At 47.0% G+C, this 21,503-nt stretch overlaps 1 pseudogene; it reads right to left on the minus strand.

Annotated features, from left to right (window-relative positions):
• Positions 1–724: 724 nt before the first annotated feature.
• LOC143641964 (palmitoyltransferase ZDHHC19-like) overlaps positions 725–21,503 on the minus strand; it is a 31,414-nt pseudogene continuing 10,635 nt past the window's right edge.

Genomic DNA, 21,503 nt, shown 5'->3' on the forward strand with positions numbered 1-21,503 from the left:
TCCCAAGATCACACTCTGGAGACTAACAGACACACAGTTTCATGTGCCCCGTGCCCAACACTCTGGGGCCTTCAGACTCAAAAGACCTAAGTCTACCCCAGGGACAGGACCAGAATCAGCACCTGATGCACCCCAGGAGGAAGGGACCAGGGTGGGACACAGTTGCAGGAGAGATGCAGGATGAATGCCCCCACCCTCCCACATCTGGGGAGGAGGCAGCAAGGAGGGGGCTCCAGACTGACTCAGGCTGGCTCACCTTCCACTAGAGGGCTGGGCCAGACTTGGTTTTCAAATTCCTGGGCAGCAGCCACCCCCTGTAGTCAGACAGGGATGCTGCAGGGCAGGGCTTGTTCCATCCCTAGTGCTAGCTGGGGGTTTTCTCTCCTCTCATCTCCTGCCCTTGCCAGGAAGCCAGCCAGGTCAGTCACTGTGATTATTACTGTTGCCACAATTTAAGGATGAGAGAAATGACAAGTGTCTTGCTCAAGGTCAATGAGCTAGACAATGTTGGTTCCCTAGCTTGAGTCTCCAGAGAGCAAGGATCTTTCCCTTCCAAGAGGGCTTTGTTCCAACCCCTCAGAGCTTCCCTACAGCCCCAGGAAACACCACTTCTCTAAACCTAGAACAAACAGACAGAGCAGCCATAGGAAGAAGTAAAAACTATTTACAAATGTACAACAGGAATGGAAGTCTTAGCACTCCCAATAGGGGAGTGATTGAGGGCTCAGCTATGAGAGGCCTCCACGTGGAGGCTCAGAAGATGAAGTTCAGATGTCCTGGTATCCAGGAGTGTGAATGGGTGAGTGAGAGGCTCATGGATGGGAGGCCAAGCCTTCTCTGTGGGCTTTTTGATGCGGCATCGGGCTGATGGAAATCTAAACACATAAGTCAATACATGGGTGTTCTTTCCAGTGTCTTCCCTGCATTTCACAGTCATGGCTCTGGGCCCCAGGAGGCAGGACAAAGGAGAGGGCTGGTACCCCAAGTAATGCAAGGGCCCTTGGGGGGCACCATGGCTTATCTACCCTACTGCACTCCTAATGCTCCACTTCATATATTTCACATGGGATTTCAAGTACAAATTTCCATAAAAAAAAGAGCCAGGCACAGTGGCACATGAATATAATTCTAGTGGCCTGGGAGGCTGAAGCAGGAGGATCACAAGTTCAAAGCCAGCCTCAGCAAAAGTGAGGCACTAAGTAACTTAGTGAGAACCTGTCTCTAAATAAAATACAAAATAGGGCTGGGGATGTGGCTCAGGGGTCGAGTGCCCTGAGTTCAATTCCCTGTCCCCCTCCCCCCCAAAAAAGAATCTCCTTTAAAACATGAATTACTAGTCTCAGTCCTCATTAATAACTGAGGAAACTGAGGCCTAGAAAGGTAAGGGACTGGCCAAGGCCAACTAGCAAATTAGTGGTGCAGTCTTTTCTCTTTGTCTATTCATCAACACCTGGGAGTGCTCTGAAACCTGGAACCCGCACACTCAGGTTCATTTTTCTGTTCCTTAAGCTCCATGTGCTTCAGCTTCAGGGCCAGCCCAACCTCAGGAGCCTCCCCCAACACATGTGTGACCCAAGGACATCCCTCTCCCAATGCATACCCACTATTCCTCACCTCTTGTAATGCTGCAGCCTCGCCACTCACTGGGGGGCCGTGCCCATGTGTTGGAGATGTGGGCCCAGGGAGCTCTGTGGGACGGTGTTGACGGGAATATTGTGGCGAGAACCGTGTGTGCACTGGGTCCCCTTTCTCAGGGTCCCACTCCGTGCCTTCCTCTTGCTGCATCCAAGTAGCTGCAGACATGTACCTGGGGCGTGATAGACCAAATGCAGGGAGTCACTACCCACCTTGGCCTTGTCTTCCTGACCACCCTCACCCTCATCTTGGAAAGCACAGAGCCCAGGGTTCCCAGCCAGGAGTCTCATCCCGGCTGCATTTCCCCTCTACCCCATTTCTAAGGGCAAGAACCTAGAAGGCCAATGAATAGGGACGTTCCCAGAGGCTCCCAGAGTGCCCTGGAGAAAACCTCAAAGGAAAGGACAATGGGTGACAGGGCCTGGGAGCTGGGGTCAGGGACAAAGAAGAAAACCCAGCTTTATCTCACCCCACTCCCACCAGCCCCAGAGGTCCACCACTTGAGCCTTCAGTTTACCAAATCACTTGGGTCCCACTGGCATACAAATGGTCAAATACCAGTTGTTGGCACAGCCCTGGTCGAAGGTGTTGTTGTTCCGCAGTGATTTGCCCTGGAGGGAGATGGGGATGGGAAGAGGAGCTCAGAATCAGCAGGACTGGGCAAGGCCATCTCCCAGTGACTCCTCCTAAGTCAGTCAGCTAAGCCAGGGCTCAGCCCAGGCCTGGAGCAAGATTCTAAGTGCAGGGGAGCCCAAGAGTGACCCAGGGCCTCCTGCCTTCCTATGCTCCTCGGATGAGTGACCTCCCTCGACCCACTTGTGAGCAGCTCTCCCCAGACAGTGCTGACACTGCACTCCTTTCTCTTGCCTACTCAGGGCTCCTCATCATCCTGTGCCTCCCTGTGCAAGATCCTTGTTCTGTCTCCATTGGCCACAGCTGTCCTCTTACCTCATCCTTCCACACACCCCCCTTTTTTAAAAAATATGTTTTAGCTGTTGATAGACCTTATTATTTTTTTTAATTTGTATGGGGTGCTGAGGATTGAACTCAGTGCCTCACACATGCTAGGAAGTTCTCTGCCACTGAGCTACAACCCCAGCCCCTTTCAGATACCTTTTAAATTCTTCCTTGTGCTGCTCAATTGCTCCAAAGAAAATGTCACCACCCCACTACCACTTCATTTCCCCACCTCTCATTTTTTTTTCTAAAATAATGCCTTAATTGAATTTCACTATCTGGGAGGACAGGGGCAGTGGGGAGGCCCAATCATAGTTTCCTAGTCAAAAATCACATGGCCCAGGAAAATCTGGGCTGAAGGCCTTCAGTACACAAAGCAGTAAAGGTCAAGCTCAAAGTAAAGGCAGACCACAGGGCTGATGAATAAGGGCCAAGCACAGAGTCTCAGGTGGGAGGAGGACCAGATATGGCAGTGGTGGGCTGGGGACTAAAAGGATGGGTGGTAATGAGCAGGTAGGCTCCTCTGTCTGTTCACTGTCTCGGGGTCTACAGCATCCCCTCCCCCACTGATGCTGCCCACCAGTCTTACTGAAAGAGACTTTAATCAAGAGATTGCCATACTAAAGGAATCCCAGGGCAGAGATGCCCACCCCTATCATTCCTATTCAACACTAAAAAGAAAAAGCAATAAAGATACACAGATTGGAAAGAAGGTAATGAAACTGTTCTTCACAGATGACAATTTTCTATGTAGAATGTACAACAGCCACAAAATGCTGAGGGAGAACTCAGTGGTTGAGCACCCCTGATTCAACCCCTAGTCCTAGAAAAACCACACTAAGGACTCCTGCTCTTGGGAAGATGCTATGGCAAAAATGGAATGACAAGTCACAGATTGCAAGAAGAGATTTGCAAAACCTAGATCTGAATCTGATGTAGAAAACTCTTAAAACTCAATAAGAAAACAACCGTTTTTTCAAATGGGCAAAAAATTGGAGTAAACGCTTTTGGGGGGAGTGGGTACCACGGATTGAATATAGGGACACTCAACCACTGAGCCACATCCCCAGTCCATTTTTTTTTTGTATTTTATTAGAGACAGGGTCTCACAGAGTTGCTTAGTGCCTCGCTTTGCTGAGGCTGGCTTTGAACTCAGAATCCTCCTGTCTCAGCCTCCTAAGCTGCTGGGATTACAGGTGTGCGCCACTGTGCCCTGCCAGGAGTAAACATTTTTCCAAAGACCCACTGAAGACCACAAAGATATGAAAATAGGCTCAACATCATTACTCATTAGGAAAACACAACCTGGAACCTTAATGAAATACTACGACTCATTTAATAAGACAGGATTGATTAAAAGACAAAACAAAATAACAAAGGACAGTGTGAGGGGCTGGGGTTGTGGCTCAGTGGTAGAATGCTTGCCTAGTGTGTGTGAGGCACTGAATTCGATTCTTAGCCTTGCACATAAATAAAGAAAAGGTCAACTGATACCTCAAAGATATTTGAAAAAAAAAAAAAGTGTGAAATGTTGGTGAGGATGTGAAGCAACTGGAATTCCCAAACATATCTGGTAGAATTTAGAAACCTTACAGTTGTTTTGGAAGACAAATTTGGCAATTTCCTACAAAGTTCCACACGTCATTACCTTATGTCTCAGCAATGCCACCCTTAAGACTTTATTCAACAAAAATGAAAACTTATGTTCACATGCTGTGCATTAATGTTTGGGGCAGCTTTATTTATAACTACCCCAAACTAGCTAGGCATAGTGGCCCACACCTATAATCCCAGAGGCTTGGGAGCCTTAAGCAAGAGGATGGCAAGTTCAAAGTCAGCCTCAGCAACTTAGTGATGCGCTAAGCAACTTAGTGAGACCCTGTCTCAAAATTTAAAAAAAAAAAAAATTTAAACATAATGGGAGGGGTGCTAGGAATGTGGCTCAGTGATTAAACACCCCCGGGTTCAATTTCTAGTATGAAAAAAACAAAACAAAACAAACAAAAATACTGGCAAAAAGTAGATATAATGTAAAAAATCCTTCGTTTGATGAATGTATAAACAATCTATAGGGCATCCATACGTGTCTACACAGCAATAAAAGGAAATAAAATACTGATATGAGCGACAACATGGATGAATCTCAAATACATTGTCCTAAATAAATAAAGCCAGAGAAAAGAAGGCAATGACTCCATTTACATGCGATCCTGGAAAAAAAGAAAAACCAGAAGGACATAGGGAGAGAGACTGACAACAACAGGTGAATGAAAGGATATTCTGGAGTAAAGAAACTGCCTAAACTTGATCATGCTGGAGAATGCAGGACAGTATCCATTTGTCAAAATTCCTTATCCTAGAATAAAAGGGTGAATTTTGCAGTTTTAATTTATTCTTCAATAAATGAGTTTTTGTGGTTGTTTTTTTTTTTTTAAATCCCACCATGGCTCCCAGGTTTCCACTTCATCAAAACTAAATTTCACGCTCAACTTTTAGGGGCTTTTTAATCTTGACTCCGCAGGGTCAACTTCATTGCTCATGCCACCTTGGGTTTGATTTAGAATCCTTCCTTCCTCATTTCCTTAACATCCTACTTTCGGGTTTCTGTGCCTTTTGGCAAAGGTGTGCCTCTCACAGAAAACACCCTCCTGTCTTCCACCTTTGCAAAATCACACCAAGGACAGGAAGAGTGGCACGTCCTCCTCTCCAATGCTGGCCTCGCCAAACTCAGTTTCTTGCAGGCTGCTACACCACTCAGCACCGACCCCCGTCTCAAGCGTTTTCCTAGGTGTCTGCTGGTATTTTTCTGATCGCAGGGTTCTCATCAACACAACCTCAGGATGCATCCATCCCTCAAAAAACAGGCTCTCCATACAATGCACCCACGAGGAAGAATGACCACTGAGCTCCAGGGGGAGGGAACATCTGAGCTTCATCTTAAGGGGTGGGTTTGGAAGGACTCATGAGGCACCATCAGGACCAAGGGCAGTGAAGATCAGCCGAAAGTGCCGGATTCCCAACGATGCAAGATGCCTCCGCACCGTCTGGTATTGCAGTACTCACTTACCTTGCTCACCGACACAGCCTGTATCATCAGGATCAGAATGACAGGCAGCAGGAGTACCAAGACTGGTACAGCTACTGTGATGCTGAGCATACACAAGCTAAGAAGAACAGACAAACTGTTCTCTCCTGGCCCCGCCCAACGACCAACACGCCCTCATGAGCCCCGCCCTGGCTGGCCGCGCCCACCCACTTTTTCCTTCCTGGACTGGACAATTAATCCAGCACACCCAAGAGAAACCTCACCCCACCATGCTGTCCTCCCACTTGACCCTTTTCAACCTTCATTACCCCACTTCTTGGCCTCCCTAGATTCTTAACTCCATAGTCCATCCTACCACGCCCATCTCCCTGACCCCACTCGCCTTCAACGTGTCCTTCATAGGTCCTCCCAACTAGCTTCTGCCTTTAGCCCTGCCCACAACATCAGCCCTCCCTAGGTAAACCCCGCCTCTTGGCTGTCCTGCCCCTTGGCTGTCCGTCCCTCCCCACAACCCATTCTCTTTCCAGTGTGGGCCCTTGGGACTGGGTGGATACGCCATGGCTGAGTCCAGCCACAAGGGCATGTGTCTTGTATGAATGAGAAAAAGCACACTGGTAGCCAGAAGAACAACCAGATAAAGGCACAGGGACACCAGCAGCAGCACGAATACGTGGAAATTTCTTTGACCTACACAATTGTTTACCCACAGGCAGTGGTGGTCAAAGTCCTAGGGTAGAGAAGGGAGACCTTGAGGGTCTATTTGGCTTAGCCCAATACCCACAAATCTTGAGGCCCCCCCTCATCCCAGCCCCTAGACCTCCTGCTCTTGGCCCTGCACGTGAGCTCCCATCTCCAGGGTGAAACCAGCACGTCCATGGATAGAGCACAGTTAGGACGCCATGGCTCATCAGGTCATTTGTCATGAGTGAGGTCTTTAGAGACAAGACCTGCCTGGTGTCACTTTGAGCAGGATACAGAAAAGCTCTGAAGCTGTATTTTTTCAGATACTGGGTAAGGATGAGAAGAATTTCTTGCCCAGCAAGCCTTCTGTACTTGGAAACCCGTGCAAGGTGTGCACATGAGAGAAGAGCACTCGGAACCCAGGAAACCCTCAACTGGACACCCAGAGGTGGACAGGCAACGATACCCAGAACAGGGCAGCAGCTGGCCTAAAGTTATGGGTATCTAGTACCAGCAAGCTAGTGGGACAGTCACTGCCTTTCCTCCCCTTCACTCCACCAGGCTCAGCACAGATGGTGCCCTTTGCATGTCAGCACCTGTGCAAGCAAGGCCAGCGTCTCAGGACAAGTGCAGAACTGGAGGCAATAACATATATAAGTGACCAAGAGTGGCTGAGAGCCACTTGTAGCATTGTGGGAAGATGATCTCATACCCACCCCTGGACCACATATGATGTGAGGTTCCTAGTCCTGGCCAGGTGCCCTGGGATGGGTTGCTGAGTGGACAGGAAAGAGGAGTACTTACCTCCACACAGATATTACAGAAGGGACAGTGGTGGGTCCGGGGTGGACGATGGAAAGAACACTTTGAGCACCACTACAGGCGAAAGGCCGTGTTGTTCACTCGTGCTATGTATTGAATGTTGGGGTCCTCTTCTTAAGAGCCTGGCAGGGGAAGAGATTTGGGCAGTGGCAGGAGGACCTTCCAACACTCTACTGCTTGGGGCCACCCCATTGCATCATTGGGCAACAAGAAAAGTGGGGAGGAGGAGGGCAGGGGAAACCCGGTCCCTGTTGAGCAAGCTGACCACTCAGATGGGCGGCAGTCAGAGAGAAAGGGCTGTCCAGCCACAGGAGCTCTACACAGAGCTCTCCCCTTTTGGAATAGTGATCAGTGCTTGAAGTCGTGTGTAAAATGGGAAGGAGGAGGAGTGAACTGCGTGGTTTGGAAGAGCCTGCTGGCCTCTCTTGCCAGCCTGCCCAGTCCTTCCTTCTAAAGCAGCTGGAACACCACCAGGATTCTGTTTTTTCGCACTTCAGTGGCTTGGGAAATGAAGTGCCAGGGCCCAAGTAATGATGACATGGAGGGAAGGGCTCCTGAGGCCATGGGGGCGGGGGGTGGGGTTGAGCATGTTTGAAATCACCCCTATAGGCATCAGCCCTTGGGATACCACCTCCATCTCCAGGGGTCTGAGGCCTTACCTTTGTGCAAAACGCCTGGGTCTTACCCGTTGAGGAAAATGAAGCTGCAGTTGAAGACACAAATTCTTTATGGGCAAGAAATGAAAATAAGCACAATATAGGAATCTGAAAGTTTCTGGCCTCTTTGGCAACAGAAAACACTAAACATAACCGAACTTCTGGACAAATGAGCACAAAATCTCACCAAATAAATGGCCTATTTACCTCAGTTCCCATTATTCAGTACACTGTCTAGCTTTCAATCAAAAATAATTATAAGGTATACATACTAAAAAGCAAGAAGAAAGAAAGTCCTAGGACATAAAGCAAGCATTCGAATAGAACCCTCAAATGATGAGGCTGTGGGAATTATCAGACAGGGGTTTGAAACAACTATGATTGAGATCCTAAGGGTTATAGAGGGTTATAGCTGAACAAGAATATTAAAGAAAAGATAGATAATGTAAACTGATGATGGAAATGGTAAACAAGAAAAAAAAAAAGGAAAGACTGGAGATAAAATGACTAAGATGAATGCTTAACACCTTTGATGGGCTCACTAGTACCCTGGACATGACTGGGGAGAATATTAGTGAACTTGCAGATAGGTCAGAAGAAATTTCTCAGGCAAAATTGCAAAAGGAAAGAAAAATTGAAACAAAAAATTTAAAAACAACGGGGCAATTGCAAAAGATAAACACATGTGAGGTTGGAATAGGAAGAGGAGAAGCAAAATAGAACAGAGTTGAGGAAAGACTTCGAGTAATAATGACAGAAAACTTTTATGAAGTAATAGATACAGGAAGTTCTGAGAACATCAAACAAGGCAAATACCCCAAATCTACACCTACCATCTTTCAAATTGCTGAAAATCAAAGCCAAAGAAATTGTATTTAAAGAAATAATCTTACTCATAGAGGAGCCAAGATAAGAATCTTAGTGGACTTCTCCTAAAATGTGCTAGAGAAAGAGAGTTAAGTGAAATTTTGAAGTGTTGAAAGGAAAACCCACCAGCCTATAATCCTCTACCCAGTGTATCTTGGTTTGATATTGTGTGTTCTCCAAAAGCTCATGTGGGAGACATGCCTTCAATATACATTTTAAATTGTTTTTCTGGACACAGTTTTGTTCCTGTATCTTCTTAAGAGATATCCTTGAGAAAAAGTTTTTTGAAAAATCTAGTCTCAGCCAATCATTGCAGGACATGTCTCCTCATCCCCACTACTCAAAAGGATGAGGCAGGAAGATGGCAAATTTGATGCCAGCTTGGCAACTCAGGTGGACCCTGTCTAAAAACAATGGGGATTGGTTGGGTATGGTGCTCGTTAGTAGGGCACTTGCCTAGCATGTGAAAGCCCCTATTTCAATCCCCTGTACCCAAAAATGGGGTCCTTGAAGAGGCTAATATCAAGGCAAAAAGGATGCAATGATCATTTCTTTTTTTCTTTTTATTAAGTTGCTAAGGCTAGCCTTCAACTTGTGATAGTCTTGTCTCAGCCTCCTGAATTTAGGCATGTGCCACTGTCCTGGGCCAGAATTTTTAAAATAAAATCAACACCACAGCATTGTCATCTGATAATATCAAAAAGGTACCAAAAATAATATGTAAAAAAATGTTTCCCCCAAATATATATATATATATTTAGTTGTATTTGGACACAAAGTCTTTATTTATTTTTATGTGGTACTGAGGATCAATCCCAGTGCCTCACATGTGTGATTCGGCTGCTCAACCACCGAGCTACAGTCTCAGCCTTTCAGTTATCATTTCTAGTTGGAGGCACTTTGTGACAGAATAATATTATCTCATTTTCTTGGTGGGAGGGTACTGGGGATTGATTTCATGGCACTTGACAACTGAGCCCATATCCCCAGAACTATTTGGTATTTTATTTTAGAGACAGGGTCTCACTGAGTGCTTAGCACCTTGATTTTACTGAGGCTGGCTTTGAATCTGAGATCCTCCTGTCTTAGCCTCCCAAGCTGCAGGGATTACAGGCAGGCACCACTCTACCCAGCCCAATATTATCTTCTTTTAGTATGATCCAACCCAGTTGTTTTCTTGACTGTTTTAAAATAAATCTGTTCTCATCATCTGATACAATGCTCATGTACTCATCAAAACCAATGATACAGCTCTTATCATTATATTCATTTGCTCATAGAACCACCCCTGAAATTGGCACCTATTTTGCAAGCATCTGAAGAAGAGGGTGATGGGCTGCACCATTGCCTTCTGTGCTTTGGCCCGACCATACCCGTGGTGGAATCTCTGACAGACCACTCTCACTGCATGCTACCACCTCAGAAAGCCACTTGTGAGTAAATATATTTCTGCAGAATCTCTTAACGACGGCTACATAAAAATCTATAACAGCGTGCATGCCAGGTGAGCATGCTACCACTTGAGCCACATCCCCAGCCCCTCTTTCTTTCTTCTTTTTTTTTTTTTAGTTTTAGATGGACACAATATTTTTGTTTATGAATTTATTTTTTAATGTGGTGCTGAGGATCAAATCCAGTGCCTCACACAGTGAGGCAAGCGCTCTACCACTGAGCTACAGTCCCAGGTCCCCACCCAGTTTCTTAAACAAAAATTCTTGCTATGGTCTGAATGTTTGTATTCCTACTCCCAACCCCCAAATTCATACGTTGAATTTCTAAGCCTCCAAGGAGATCGCATCAGGAAGTGGGACCTATGGGAGATGATGAAGTCATGAGGGCAGAGCCCTATATTCCTGTATACAGTGCATGCCTATTGCCAGAGATTACTATCTTTAAAAATGATATAGTGTTCTTCAAAGTAAGCCAAGGGGGCTTATCTGCCCCTTTCCGCAAGTTAGGACACAGCAGGAAGTTATTTATGAATCAGGAAAGCTGGTACCATGACCTTGCATTTTCCATTCCCCAGAACTGTGAGGAATAAATTTGTTTTTTATTATTTTAGCATCCCAGGAATACTAAGATAGTTCATAAACAAATAAGTAGACTCTTTGCTCTGACAAAGATGAAACAGAACCCATGTGGGGAACAAACTCTTATCTAGTTATGTCTGTTTATACTAAACAAAATTGAAGGGGAGATATAGGTATTCATTATTATAAGTGTAACCAGAAATGGTGGTGGTTGTTTTTTTTTTTTTTCCTTGATTGTTTGGACACCATGGATTGAGCACAAGGGCACTTAATCATTGAGTATATCATACATCCCCAGCCTTTTTTTTTATTTTTCATTTTGAGACAGGGCCTTGCTAAATTGCTGAGGTGGCTTTGAACTTGTTATCTTCCTGTCTCAGCCTACTGAACTGCTGGGATTACTGGTATGCACCATCATACGCAATCCCAGGATTGTTTGAAATGTGTGTTAAGTCACATAGACAAAGAAAGTACTGTCATGAAGGAAGAAGGGACTTATACTACTGATTCCTACAAACAGAAGGCACTGCAGGCTGTGAATGGGGAGCACATAGGGAAACACCAGGTCAGTCAGAAAACAAGGTCAGAGCCTTTATTGTGGTTTCCAAGGGAAGGACTGGGTAAAGGAGCATAAGTTTTGAATTGTTTGGTTTGGCTAACTCCAACAGGCTGCAGCATTTAGAAATGTCTCTTGCAATCTGGTACCTGGCCCTGGGGCAATTAGGTAAAGGGAACACTAAGAGCTTGCTAAAAGAAGAGGTTAGAAGTATAGGACACACCCCCCCAAGTGGTTGGTATGCATATAAGAGGTGTGCCTTAGGCAGTTTTATACTGTCTTTAGGAAATGGCTAACCCCAAAGAAGCAGTCCCTTATTTAAACACTACAACAATAACAACAAAAAGCAGAATATAAAGGTATGATTAATACATTCACAGACAGTCCTACTTGTTTTGGCATTTTTCATCTTTTTTACTAACTCTTTAAGTGTCCATCTCCCTTTCTAGGTCTGTGAACAATGAACATGGGGTCACATCTTACTCTTGTCACTGGTGGGTATTCAGCATATGCCTGCTAAATTAATGAGCCAGTGTGTGTGTTTAGGCAAAATTGAGGGTAGGTATAGTCAGACAAAAGAAAACAAGCAATAAAATAATAAAAACTGTGAGTCAGCTAGGCAAGAGCTTCTGGCCTGCTGCCCACTTTGGCTCTTCAGATACCACTGGGGCAAAAAGAAAGACTCCCCCCACCCTTTTTGCAGCCTTCCCCCCATACCTGTATTCTCTCCAAAACTGCAAGAAAGGGAGTAGGTACGAATGAATAGGGAGACAGCCAGAGCTATCTCCTCAGTATTCCCTCTTCAAACCCCAAACCTGCACTCCTTTCTCAGCCCTTTCCCCATGGGCTTGGTCCTATGAAATTTTAGCTTCATCTCTGTGTTTTCTTTAGACAAAAGGGACAGGCTTGAGGACAGGCAAGCAGTGGGAGTCACTGTGTTAAAATCTTGACAGGCTCTTGGCTCATGTCCTTGTAAAATGAGGGAAATACATAAACTCAGGGAAAACTGAGCTTACAATTGTGCAGCTCCACCCTGTCTCCACCTCAGTCCTGTCCCTGACTATGGCCCTTCTACAAATGTTCTACCTCCAACTCAAGGAGGGGCTTCTCACTCTTGAGACAGATGGCATTCTCCCTTTAATGTGTATCTACTTTGTAAATAAACCTTTGTCTCTGCCTTTGCCAGACTCATGCTGAAATTCTTTGCTGCCATGAGTTCCCTCCGGGAACTCTTTGGACCCTTCTTGGGAGAGATCTCTTCTCCATGACAGTCAGTTACTGAATTAGGTATGGTCCTGGCCACCCGCCTCCCATAGATGGCATGCCAATCACTGAACTGGTCACAGGAGAAGATATTTCTCTGAAGAATGGTCTGAGAAGTTTCCAGAGAAAGGGAGAACTTGACTCAGGGCCAGCAGGGTTCTTGCAGACATGACAGAAAAGAATTTTACCATGCACCAGTCAAAGGCAGAGACAGAGGTTTATTTGTGAAGTAGATACATATTCAAGGAAGAATGGGGGCTTATCTTAAGAGAGAGACCCCTTTGGGGTAAAGCAGGCTATCTCCAGAGAGACAGACAGCAACCTGTTGGTATCGGGTGTTAGTATTTGCAGAGGGAGGATAGCTAGGGGCTGGTCTAGAGGTGGAGGCAGGGTAGAGCTACACAATTTTACACCCTCCTTTGCACATTGCCCTCAAAGTTGCAAGTGTTGGAGGGAGCCTTTCCCATTTAGTGGTTTATGGCGCTTCTTTTGACACTTAGTATGTCTCTCTGTCTTCCCAAATTACTATCTCAAAATGACCAGTTTTGCAAATGAGAAAAGGTTTATTTAGGAGGCAGCCAAGCCAGAAGACAGATCAAGTCTCAGATCTCTCCCCCATAAGGTTTAGGGATATTTATGATAACAAAGCAGGGAGGTTGAAGGTACTGGGAGAGGTGATTGGAAGTAGGAATATTGAAGTAATCAGTGGTCCATACACGTGGAATCAAATTTCATTGTCTTCATAGGACACATATTCAGAAAGTGTTGTTGGTGTGGACAAAAGGAAAGTGCAAGTAATAAATAATTGGTCAGATCAGAAAGATGGAGGCTGGTTTGAAAGGAAAAGTAATAAAATGTTAATACCTCTAGAGCACTTCCCCTTTTCCACCTGTTTCCAAGGTTACCAGCCTCCAGGGATTATTCCTCCCTGCAGGGAGTTGTAGGGGCTGTTAATGAATGCCTCCTAGGCTGCTCCCTTCTTGCCAGGACCCCTGATGGACTTCCTTCTGGCCCTTGGATCACTCCATCTTTTAGGTCAAGTGAGCAGGTTGTTAGGAAGTGAAGGCATGAGAACAAAGGAATTCTAAAGTGTGTATAAGGGGCAGGACACCCCCACTTCCTCAGACAACCAGCTCCTCTGCCCCAGAAGTCCTAGCCTTGCCTCACCCTCAGCCACTTGCAGGCCTTCTTGGGTGGGGCCCTCAGGGCAGAGCAGGACAGGGCTGAGCCAGAGGCATCAGGAGCACTATGGGCACAGTGCAGGGTTGGAGAGGGGTTCAAACTGGCCGCCTTTTCAGTAGACAGCCCTGTGCTGAACTTCACTGCCAGCTCTAATTTTGCCTAGAGAGTGGGGCCCTGTGGTCACTGCCCAAGCCCTTCCCCTGCTGGAATGGCCCTGGAATCAGGAATGAGAGTGGTCCCCTGGGAACTAGAGAAAGCCATCAGGCTGATGCCACCAGGTTATCTTGGGCAAACTCTTCCCTCTGCAGGACCTAGGAGCCCCATCTGCAAAACTGGGGGTGGCAGACAGCTGGATGAGGTAGCCATGAGTCCCTACCCTCCCTAAAGACTTAAGAGTCTGTGACCCTCAGTGTGATATCTATGATTACCTTGAGGACTCCAAGTTTTAGCAAAGGGAAGACAGATTCTCCTGTGGCACATTAGTTGGCAGCAGAGCTGGGTGACTAGGTTGAGTCTCATCCTATATGCCCTGACTTCCCAAGAGTCCCATGAGGAAAGGTCTGGAGATGCTAGGCTCTCCATCCCAGGTTCTGAGAAACTGATGTGACTCCATTTTTGAGAAATCAGCTTCTACCTCAAGGCCTGTCCAGAGGGAGGGAGCATGACTCTTGTCCTTGGAAAAACCCACAGAAGCTTCTTAGGCACATACCCACCCTGCTGAGTTGTTTAACAAAAGGGATCTGTGGTGCTAGGTGCCTCTGACTCAGTTATGCTAGGTGAGGACCCATAGCAACCCCGTAGCAACCACCAATATGCAGGAGACAGGAAAAATATCTGAAATGTCAGGTGACCTCCCAGTAGTTTCCGTGATGTATAACATGATTAGGCAACCCTGCAGTTTGGCATATATACTCTTGCAACCCTTCCGGGCCTAAACCAATCAGTTCAAATATATCCACCATTTGAATTCACCCACTACCCTTACCCAACTTGTTCCCACCAGTGAATGTGCTCATCAATGTTAAGAATTGTTGTTTGATTTTCCCATGGTATAAAATGATTTCCTGTGTGATGTTGTGATGCATAGTGTATACCCCAAAACCTATAAATCCTCACTAACTAAGGTTTGGGACTCACTACTCAGGACCTCTGTATTGTAAATGGTTGAGAGTCCAGGAGCGAGCCTGCAATAAAGACTCTTGTGTAATTGCATCAGATTCGGCTCCTGGAGGTCTATTGGGGTCCCACGAATCTGGCATTACGGTTCTAGGAGTTTGTGGGCACCTGGTAGCCCTGCAGGCGTGGGGGCCATTTCTTGGCTCTGGCCCAGGGATGGCAGAGTTTCCTGGGTAGGTGGACAGTGGGCCCCATAACTGGTCCCCTATAACACCCCTTGCCTTATCCATGGGCCAAGGATTGGGTGGGGCATGTCTGAGAATCAAGGGCATATTCAGCAGAATTGAGGAGGGGGCAAATTGGGAAGGGGCTGCAGCCCAGTTGGGTCCTCTCAACCTGGCAAGGAGTCACAAGACTGACCCAAGGCTTAGGGTAGAGGGTATGGTGGAGGACATTAAAGGAAGGAATGTTCTATGTCCCACTTAATGCTCAAGAAACAATGAGCCTGATCCAAGGGTCTTTCTTAAGGAAATCCTAGGAATCCTAGGCTGGGGGCAGGGGGCAGACACACCTAAAATCTTCATCCCAGAGCAGAAATTCTTTGCCTTTGGAAAGGCATTGTCCTCTTTTGAGAATCTGAGGGAAATTACATCCTTCCCTAGTGGGGAAACTGAGGACCAGATTGTCAAGGAGATGTCTCACATCTAGCTTAGGACTTAAAAGGCCCTTGCCTGAGACTGAGTGAGGCCCTGTATACCTGAAGGCAGGGAGCCAATGAGTGCAGACCTGAACCAGGCAGCATGGCAGGGGGATAGGCAGGATGGCAGGGGGAGAGCCAGCGGGGCTGGAGGAGGCAGCATGAACTCCTCAGAGACTGGGGCCTGGCCTTCTGGGCCCCGCTTGGAGCTGGACTCCCTCCAGCACTCCCCCACCCAGCCAGTTCCATGATGCACATCCAGGCCTTGGCCCAGGCTCCTGGACCACCTCTCTCCTCCCTCACTCAGATCCAGTTTATTGGGAGGGCTGTCCTTTGGGAATGAGCTTGGGAGCCTCTGGCTTCCCCACTCGGCCTTTCCCCCTGTTGGTCAGCAGGGTTGAGCCATCCCTACTGCACACACAGTTTCACAGGCACTAAAACCGGGCAGAGGGACTCCTCCCCTCCTTCTCTGCCATGTGCCCATGAACTTGGGCTTCCCAGACAGAGGAAGTGAGCAGGAATAAGATTTGAGAAAAGCCTTAAGCCCCAAAGGGACTAGAGCCCAGGGAGATAGATATTGGGACAGGGAAAGGGGATGAGAAGTGTTGGAGTTCAAGCCAGGGCAGGCGGGTGGGGATGGGCCTGGGCTTCCCAGGAGAGGTTGAGGAGGAAAGGAAGAGGGAAGAGCAGTCTTGTCGTGGGTCTTTGTAGTGTGGAGACTTGGAGACACATCCTGCATCATAGGTCACCCACCTCCTAAAGTTGGTCAGAAAGGATAAAGCGCTGGGCGAACAAATCCCCGAGGATGAGCTCATACCAAACATGTGCATACTCTCTCTCTCTCTCTCTCTCTCTCTCTCTCTCTCTCACACACACACACACACACACACACCCTAGGGACATGCATCTGACCCCTTGGGTGACATCTTTTTGCCTCCACCTTCATCACACAAGATGGTTTCACCCAGATACAAGTATAGAAAGAAGCAGTATAGTTTGTCTGTCCTGATGTTTCATGTGTCAAGATGATATGGGGTCCTTGATACAAATTCAGAGAGCCCCACAACCACTAATAGTACTCAGGAAATTCTGACATGGTTGGGTTTCCCAACTCGTGGAGAAAATAACCATAAATCATTCCAGCTGCATTCATTGCTTGCCTGCTGTGCACTAGATGAAACACCTCACCTCCTCCTCCAACAACCTACTACGAAGGTGATATTATTCCCAGTCCCAAGATCATACTCTGGAGACTAACAAACACATGGTTTGATGTGCCCCCTGCCCAACACTCTGGGGTCTGCAGACTCAAAAGACCTGAGTCTACCCGAGGGACAGGACCAGAATCAGCACCTGATACACCCCAGGAGGAAGGGACCAGGGTGGGACACAGTTGCAGGAGAGATGCAGGATGAATGCCCCCACCCTCCCACATCTGGGGAGGAGGCGGCCAGGAAGGTGCTCCAGACTGACTCTTCATGGCTCACCTCCCACTAGAGGGCTGGGCCAGACTTGGTTTTCAAATTCCTGGGCAGCTGGCACCCCCTGTAGTCAGACAGGGATGCTGCAGGGCAGCACTTGTTCCATCCCTAGTGCTAGCTGGGGGTTTTTTCTCCTCTCATCTCCTGCCCTTGCCAGGAAGCCAGCCAGGTCAGTCACTGTGATTATTACTGTTGCCACATTTTAAGGATGAGAGAAATGACAAGTGTCTTGCTCAAGGTCAATGAGCTAGACAATGTTGGTTCCCTAGCTTGGGTCTCCAAAGAGCAAGGATCTTTCCCTTCCAAGAGGGCTTTGTTCCAACCCCTCAGAGCCTCCCTACATCACCAGGAAACACCGCTTCTCTAAACCTAGAACAAACAGACAGAGCAGCCATAGGAAGAAGTAAAAACTATTTACAAATGTACAACAGGAATGGAAGTCTTAGCACTCCCAATAGGGGAGTGATTGAGGGCTCAGCTACGAGAGGCCTCCACGTGGAGGCTCAGAAGATGAAGTTCAAATGTCCTGGTATCCAGGAGTTTGAATGGGTGAGTGAGAGGCTCGTGGATGGGAGGCCAAGCCTTCTCTGTTGGCTTTTTGCTGCGGCATCGGGCTGATGGAAATCTAAACACATAAGTCAATACATGGGTGTTCTTTCGAGTGTCTTCCCTGCATTTCACAGTCATGGCTCTGGGCCCCAGGAGGCAGGACAAAGGAGAGGGCTGGTACCCCAAGTAATGCAAGGGCCCTTGGGGGGCACCATGGCTTATCTACCCTACTGCACTCCTAATGCTCCATTTCATATATTTCACATGGGATTTCAAGTACAAATTTCCATTAAAAAAAAAAAAAAGCCAGGCACAGTGGCACATGACTATAATTCTAGTAGCCTGGGAGGCTGAGGCAGGAGGATCACAAGTTCAAAGGCAGCCTCAACAAAAGTGAGGCACTAAGTAACTTAGTGAGAACCTGTCTCTAAATAAAATACAAAATAGGGCTGGGGATGTGGCTCAGGGGTCGAGTGCCCTGAGTTCAATTCCCTGTCCCCCTCCCCCCAAAAAAAGAATCTCCTTTAAAACATAAATTACTAGTCTCCGTCCTCATTAATAACTGAGGAAACTGAGGCCTTGAAAGGTAAGGGACTGGCCAAGGCCAACTAGCAAATTAGTGGTGCAGTCTTTTCTCTTTGTCTATTCGTCAACACCTGGGAGTGCTCTGAAACCTGGAACCCGCACACTCAGGTTCATATTTCCGTTCCTTAAGCTCCATGTGCTTTAGCTTCAGGGCCAGCCCAACCTCAGGAGCCTCCCCCAACACATGTGTGACCCACAGACATCCCTCTCCCAATGCACACCCACTATTCCTCACCTAGTGTAAAGCTGCAGCCTCGCCACTCCCTGGGGTGCCCTGCCCATGTGTTGGAGATGTGGGCCCAGGGAGCTCTGTGGGACAGTGTTGACGGGAATATTGTGGCGAGAACCGTGTGTGCACTGGGTCCCCTTGTTCAGGGTCCCACTCCGTGCCTTACTCCTGCTGCATCCACGTAGCTGCAGACATGTACCTGGGGCGTGATAGACCAAATGCAGGGAGTCACTACCCACCTTGGCCTGGTCCCCCTGACCACCCTCACCCTCAGCTTGGAAAGCACAGAGCCCAGGGTTCCCAGCCAGGAGTCTCATCCCGGATGCATTTCCCCTCTACCCCATTTCTTAGGCCAAGAACCTAGAAGGCCAATGAATAGGGACGTTCCCAGAGGCTCCCAGAGTGCCCTGGAGAAAAACCCAAAGGAAAGGACAATGGGTGACAGGGCCTGGGAGCTGGGGTCAGGGACCAAAGAAGAAAACCCACCTTTATCTCACCCCACTCCCACCAGCCCTAAAGGTTCACCACTTGAGCCTTCAGTTTACCAACTCACTTGGGTCCAACTTGCATACAAATGGTCAAATACCAGTTGTTGGCACAGCCCTGGTCGAAGGGTTTGTTGTTCTGCAGTGATTTGCCCTGGAGGGAGATGGGGATGGGAAGAGGAGCTCAGAATCAGCAGGACTGGGCAAGGCCATCTCCCAGTGACTCCTGTAAGTCAGTCAGCTAAGCCAGGGCTCAGCCCAGGCCTGGAGCAAGATTCTAAGGGCAGGGGAGCCCAAGAGTGACCCAGGGCCTCCTGCCTTCCTATGCTCCTCGGAAGAGTGACCTCCCTTGACCCACTTGTGAGCAGCTCTCCCGAGACAGTGCTGACACTGCACTCCTTTCTCCTGCCTTCTCAGGGCTCCTCATCATCCTGTGCCTCCCTGTGCAAGATCCTTGTTCTATCTCCATTGGCCACACCTGTCCTCTTACCTCATCCTTCCACACACCCCCCTTTTTTAAAAAATATTTTTTAGTTGTTGATAGACCTTATTATATTTTTTTAATTTGTATGGGGGGCTGAGGATCTAACTCAGTGCCTCACACATGCTAGGCAAGTTCTCTGCCACTGAGCTACAACCCCAGCCCCTTTCAGATACCTTTTAAACTCTTCCTTGTGCTGCTCAATTGCTCCAAAGACAATGTCACCACCCCACTCCCACTTCATTTCCCCACCTCTCATTTTTTTTTTCTAAAATTATGCCTTAATTGATTTTCACTATCTGGGAGGACAGGGGCAGTGGGGAGGCCCAATCATAGTTTCCTAGTCAAAAATCACATGGCCCAGGAAAATCTAGGCTGAAGGCCTTCAGTACACAAAGCAGTAAAGGTCAAGCTCAAAGTAAAGGCAGACCACAGGGCTGATGAATAAGGGCCAAGCACAGAGTCTCAGGTGGGAGGAGGACCAGATATGGCAGTGGTGGGCTGGGGAGTAAAAGGATGGGAGGTGATGAGCAGGTAGGGTCCTCTGTCTGTTCACTGTCTCGGGGTCTGCAGCATCCCCTCCCCCACTGATGCTGCCCACCAGTCTTACTGAAAGAGCCTTTAGTCAAGAGATTGCCATACTAAAGGAATCCCAGGGCAGAGATGCCCACCCCTATCGATCCTATTCAACACTAAAAAGCAAAAGCAATAAAGATACACAGATTGGAAAGAAGGTAATGAAACTGTTCTTCAGAGATGACAATTTTCTATGTTGAATGTACAACAGCCACAAAAAGCTGAGGGAGAACTCAGTGGTTGAGCACCCCTGATTCAACCCCTAGTCCTAGAAAAACAACACTAAGGACTCCTGCTCTTGGGAAGATGCTATGACGAAAATGGAATGACAAGTCACACATTGCAAAAAGAGATTTGCAAAACCTAGATCTGAATCTGATGTAGAAAACTCTTAAAACTCAATAAGAATACAACCGTTTTTTGAAATGGGCAAAAGATTGTAGTAAACGCTTTTGGGGGGAGTGGGTACCACGGATTGAATATAGGGACACTCAACCACTGAGAAACATCCCCAGTCCATTTTTTTTTGTATTTTATTAGAGACAGGGTCTCACAGAGTTGCTTAGTGCCTCGCTTTGCTGAGGCTGGCTTTGAACTCAGAATCCTCCTGTCTCAGCCTCCCAAGCTGCTGGGATTACAGGTGTGCGCCACTGTGCCCTGCCAGGAGTAAACATTTTACCAAAGACCCACTGAAGGCCAAACAGACATGAAAATAGGCTCAACATCATTACTCATTAGGAAAACACAACCTGGAACCTTAATGAAATACTACGACTCATTTAATAAGACAGGTTTGATTAAAAGACAAAGCAAAATAACAAAGGACAGTGTGAGGGGCTTCGGTTGTGGCTCAGTGGTAAAATGCTTGCCTAGTGTGTGTGAGGCACTGAATTCGATTCTTAGCACTGCATATAAATAAATAAAAGGTCAACTGATACCTAATAGATATTTGAAATAAAAAAAGTGTGAAATGTTGGTGAGGATGTGAAGCAACTGGAATTCCCAAACATTGCTGGTAGAATTTAGAAACCTTACAGTTGTTTTGGAAGACAAATTTGGCAAATTCCTACAAAGTTCCACACGTGTTTACCTTATGACTCAGCAATGCCACCCTTAAGAATTTATTCAACAAAAATGAAAACTTATGTTCACATGCCTGTGCATCAATGTTTGGGGCAGCTTTATTTATAACTACCCCAAACTAGCTAGGCATAGTGGCCCACACCTCTAATCCCAGAGGCTTGGGAGCCTGAAGCAAGAGGATGGCAAGTTCAAAGTCAGCCTCAGCAACTTAGTGATCCTCTAAGCAACTTAGTGAGACCCTGTCTCAAAACTAAATGAAAAAAAAAATTTAAACATAATGGGAGGGGTGCTAGGAATGTGGCTCAGTGATTAAACACCCCCGGGTTCAATTTCTAGTATGAAAAAAAAAAAACAAAACAAACAAAAATACTGGCAAAAACTAGATAAAATGTAAAAAATCCTTCGTTTGATGAATGTATAAACAATCTATAGGGCATCCATACGTGTCTACACAGAAATAAAAGGAAATAAAATACTGATATGAGGGACAACATGGATGAATCTCAAATACATTGTCCTAAATAAA

Source organism: Callospermophilus lateralis, chromosome 7, assembly GCF_048772815.1.
Source record: "Callospermophilus lateralis isolate mCalLat2 chromosome 7, mCalLat2.hap1, whole genome shotgun sequence".
Lineage (NCBI taxonomy): Eukaryota > Metazoa > Chordata > Mammalia > Rodentia > Sciuridae > Callospermophilus > Callospermophilus lateralis.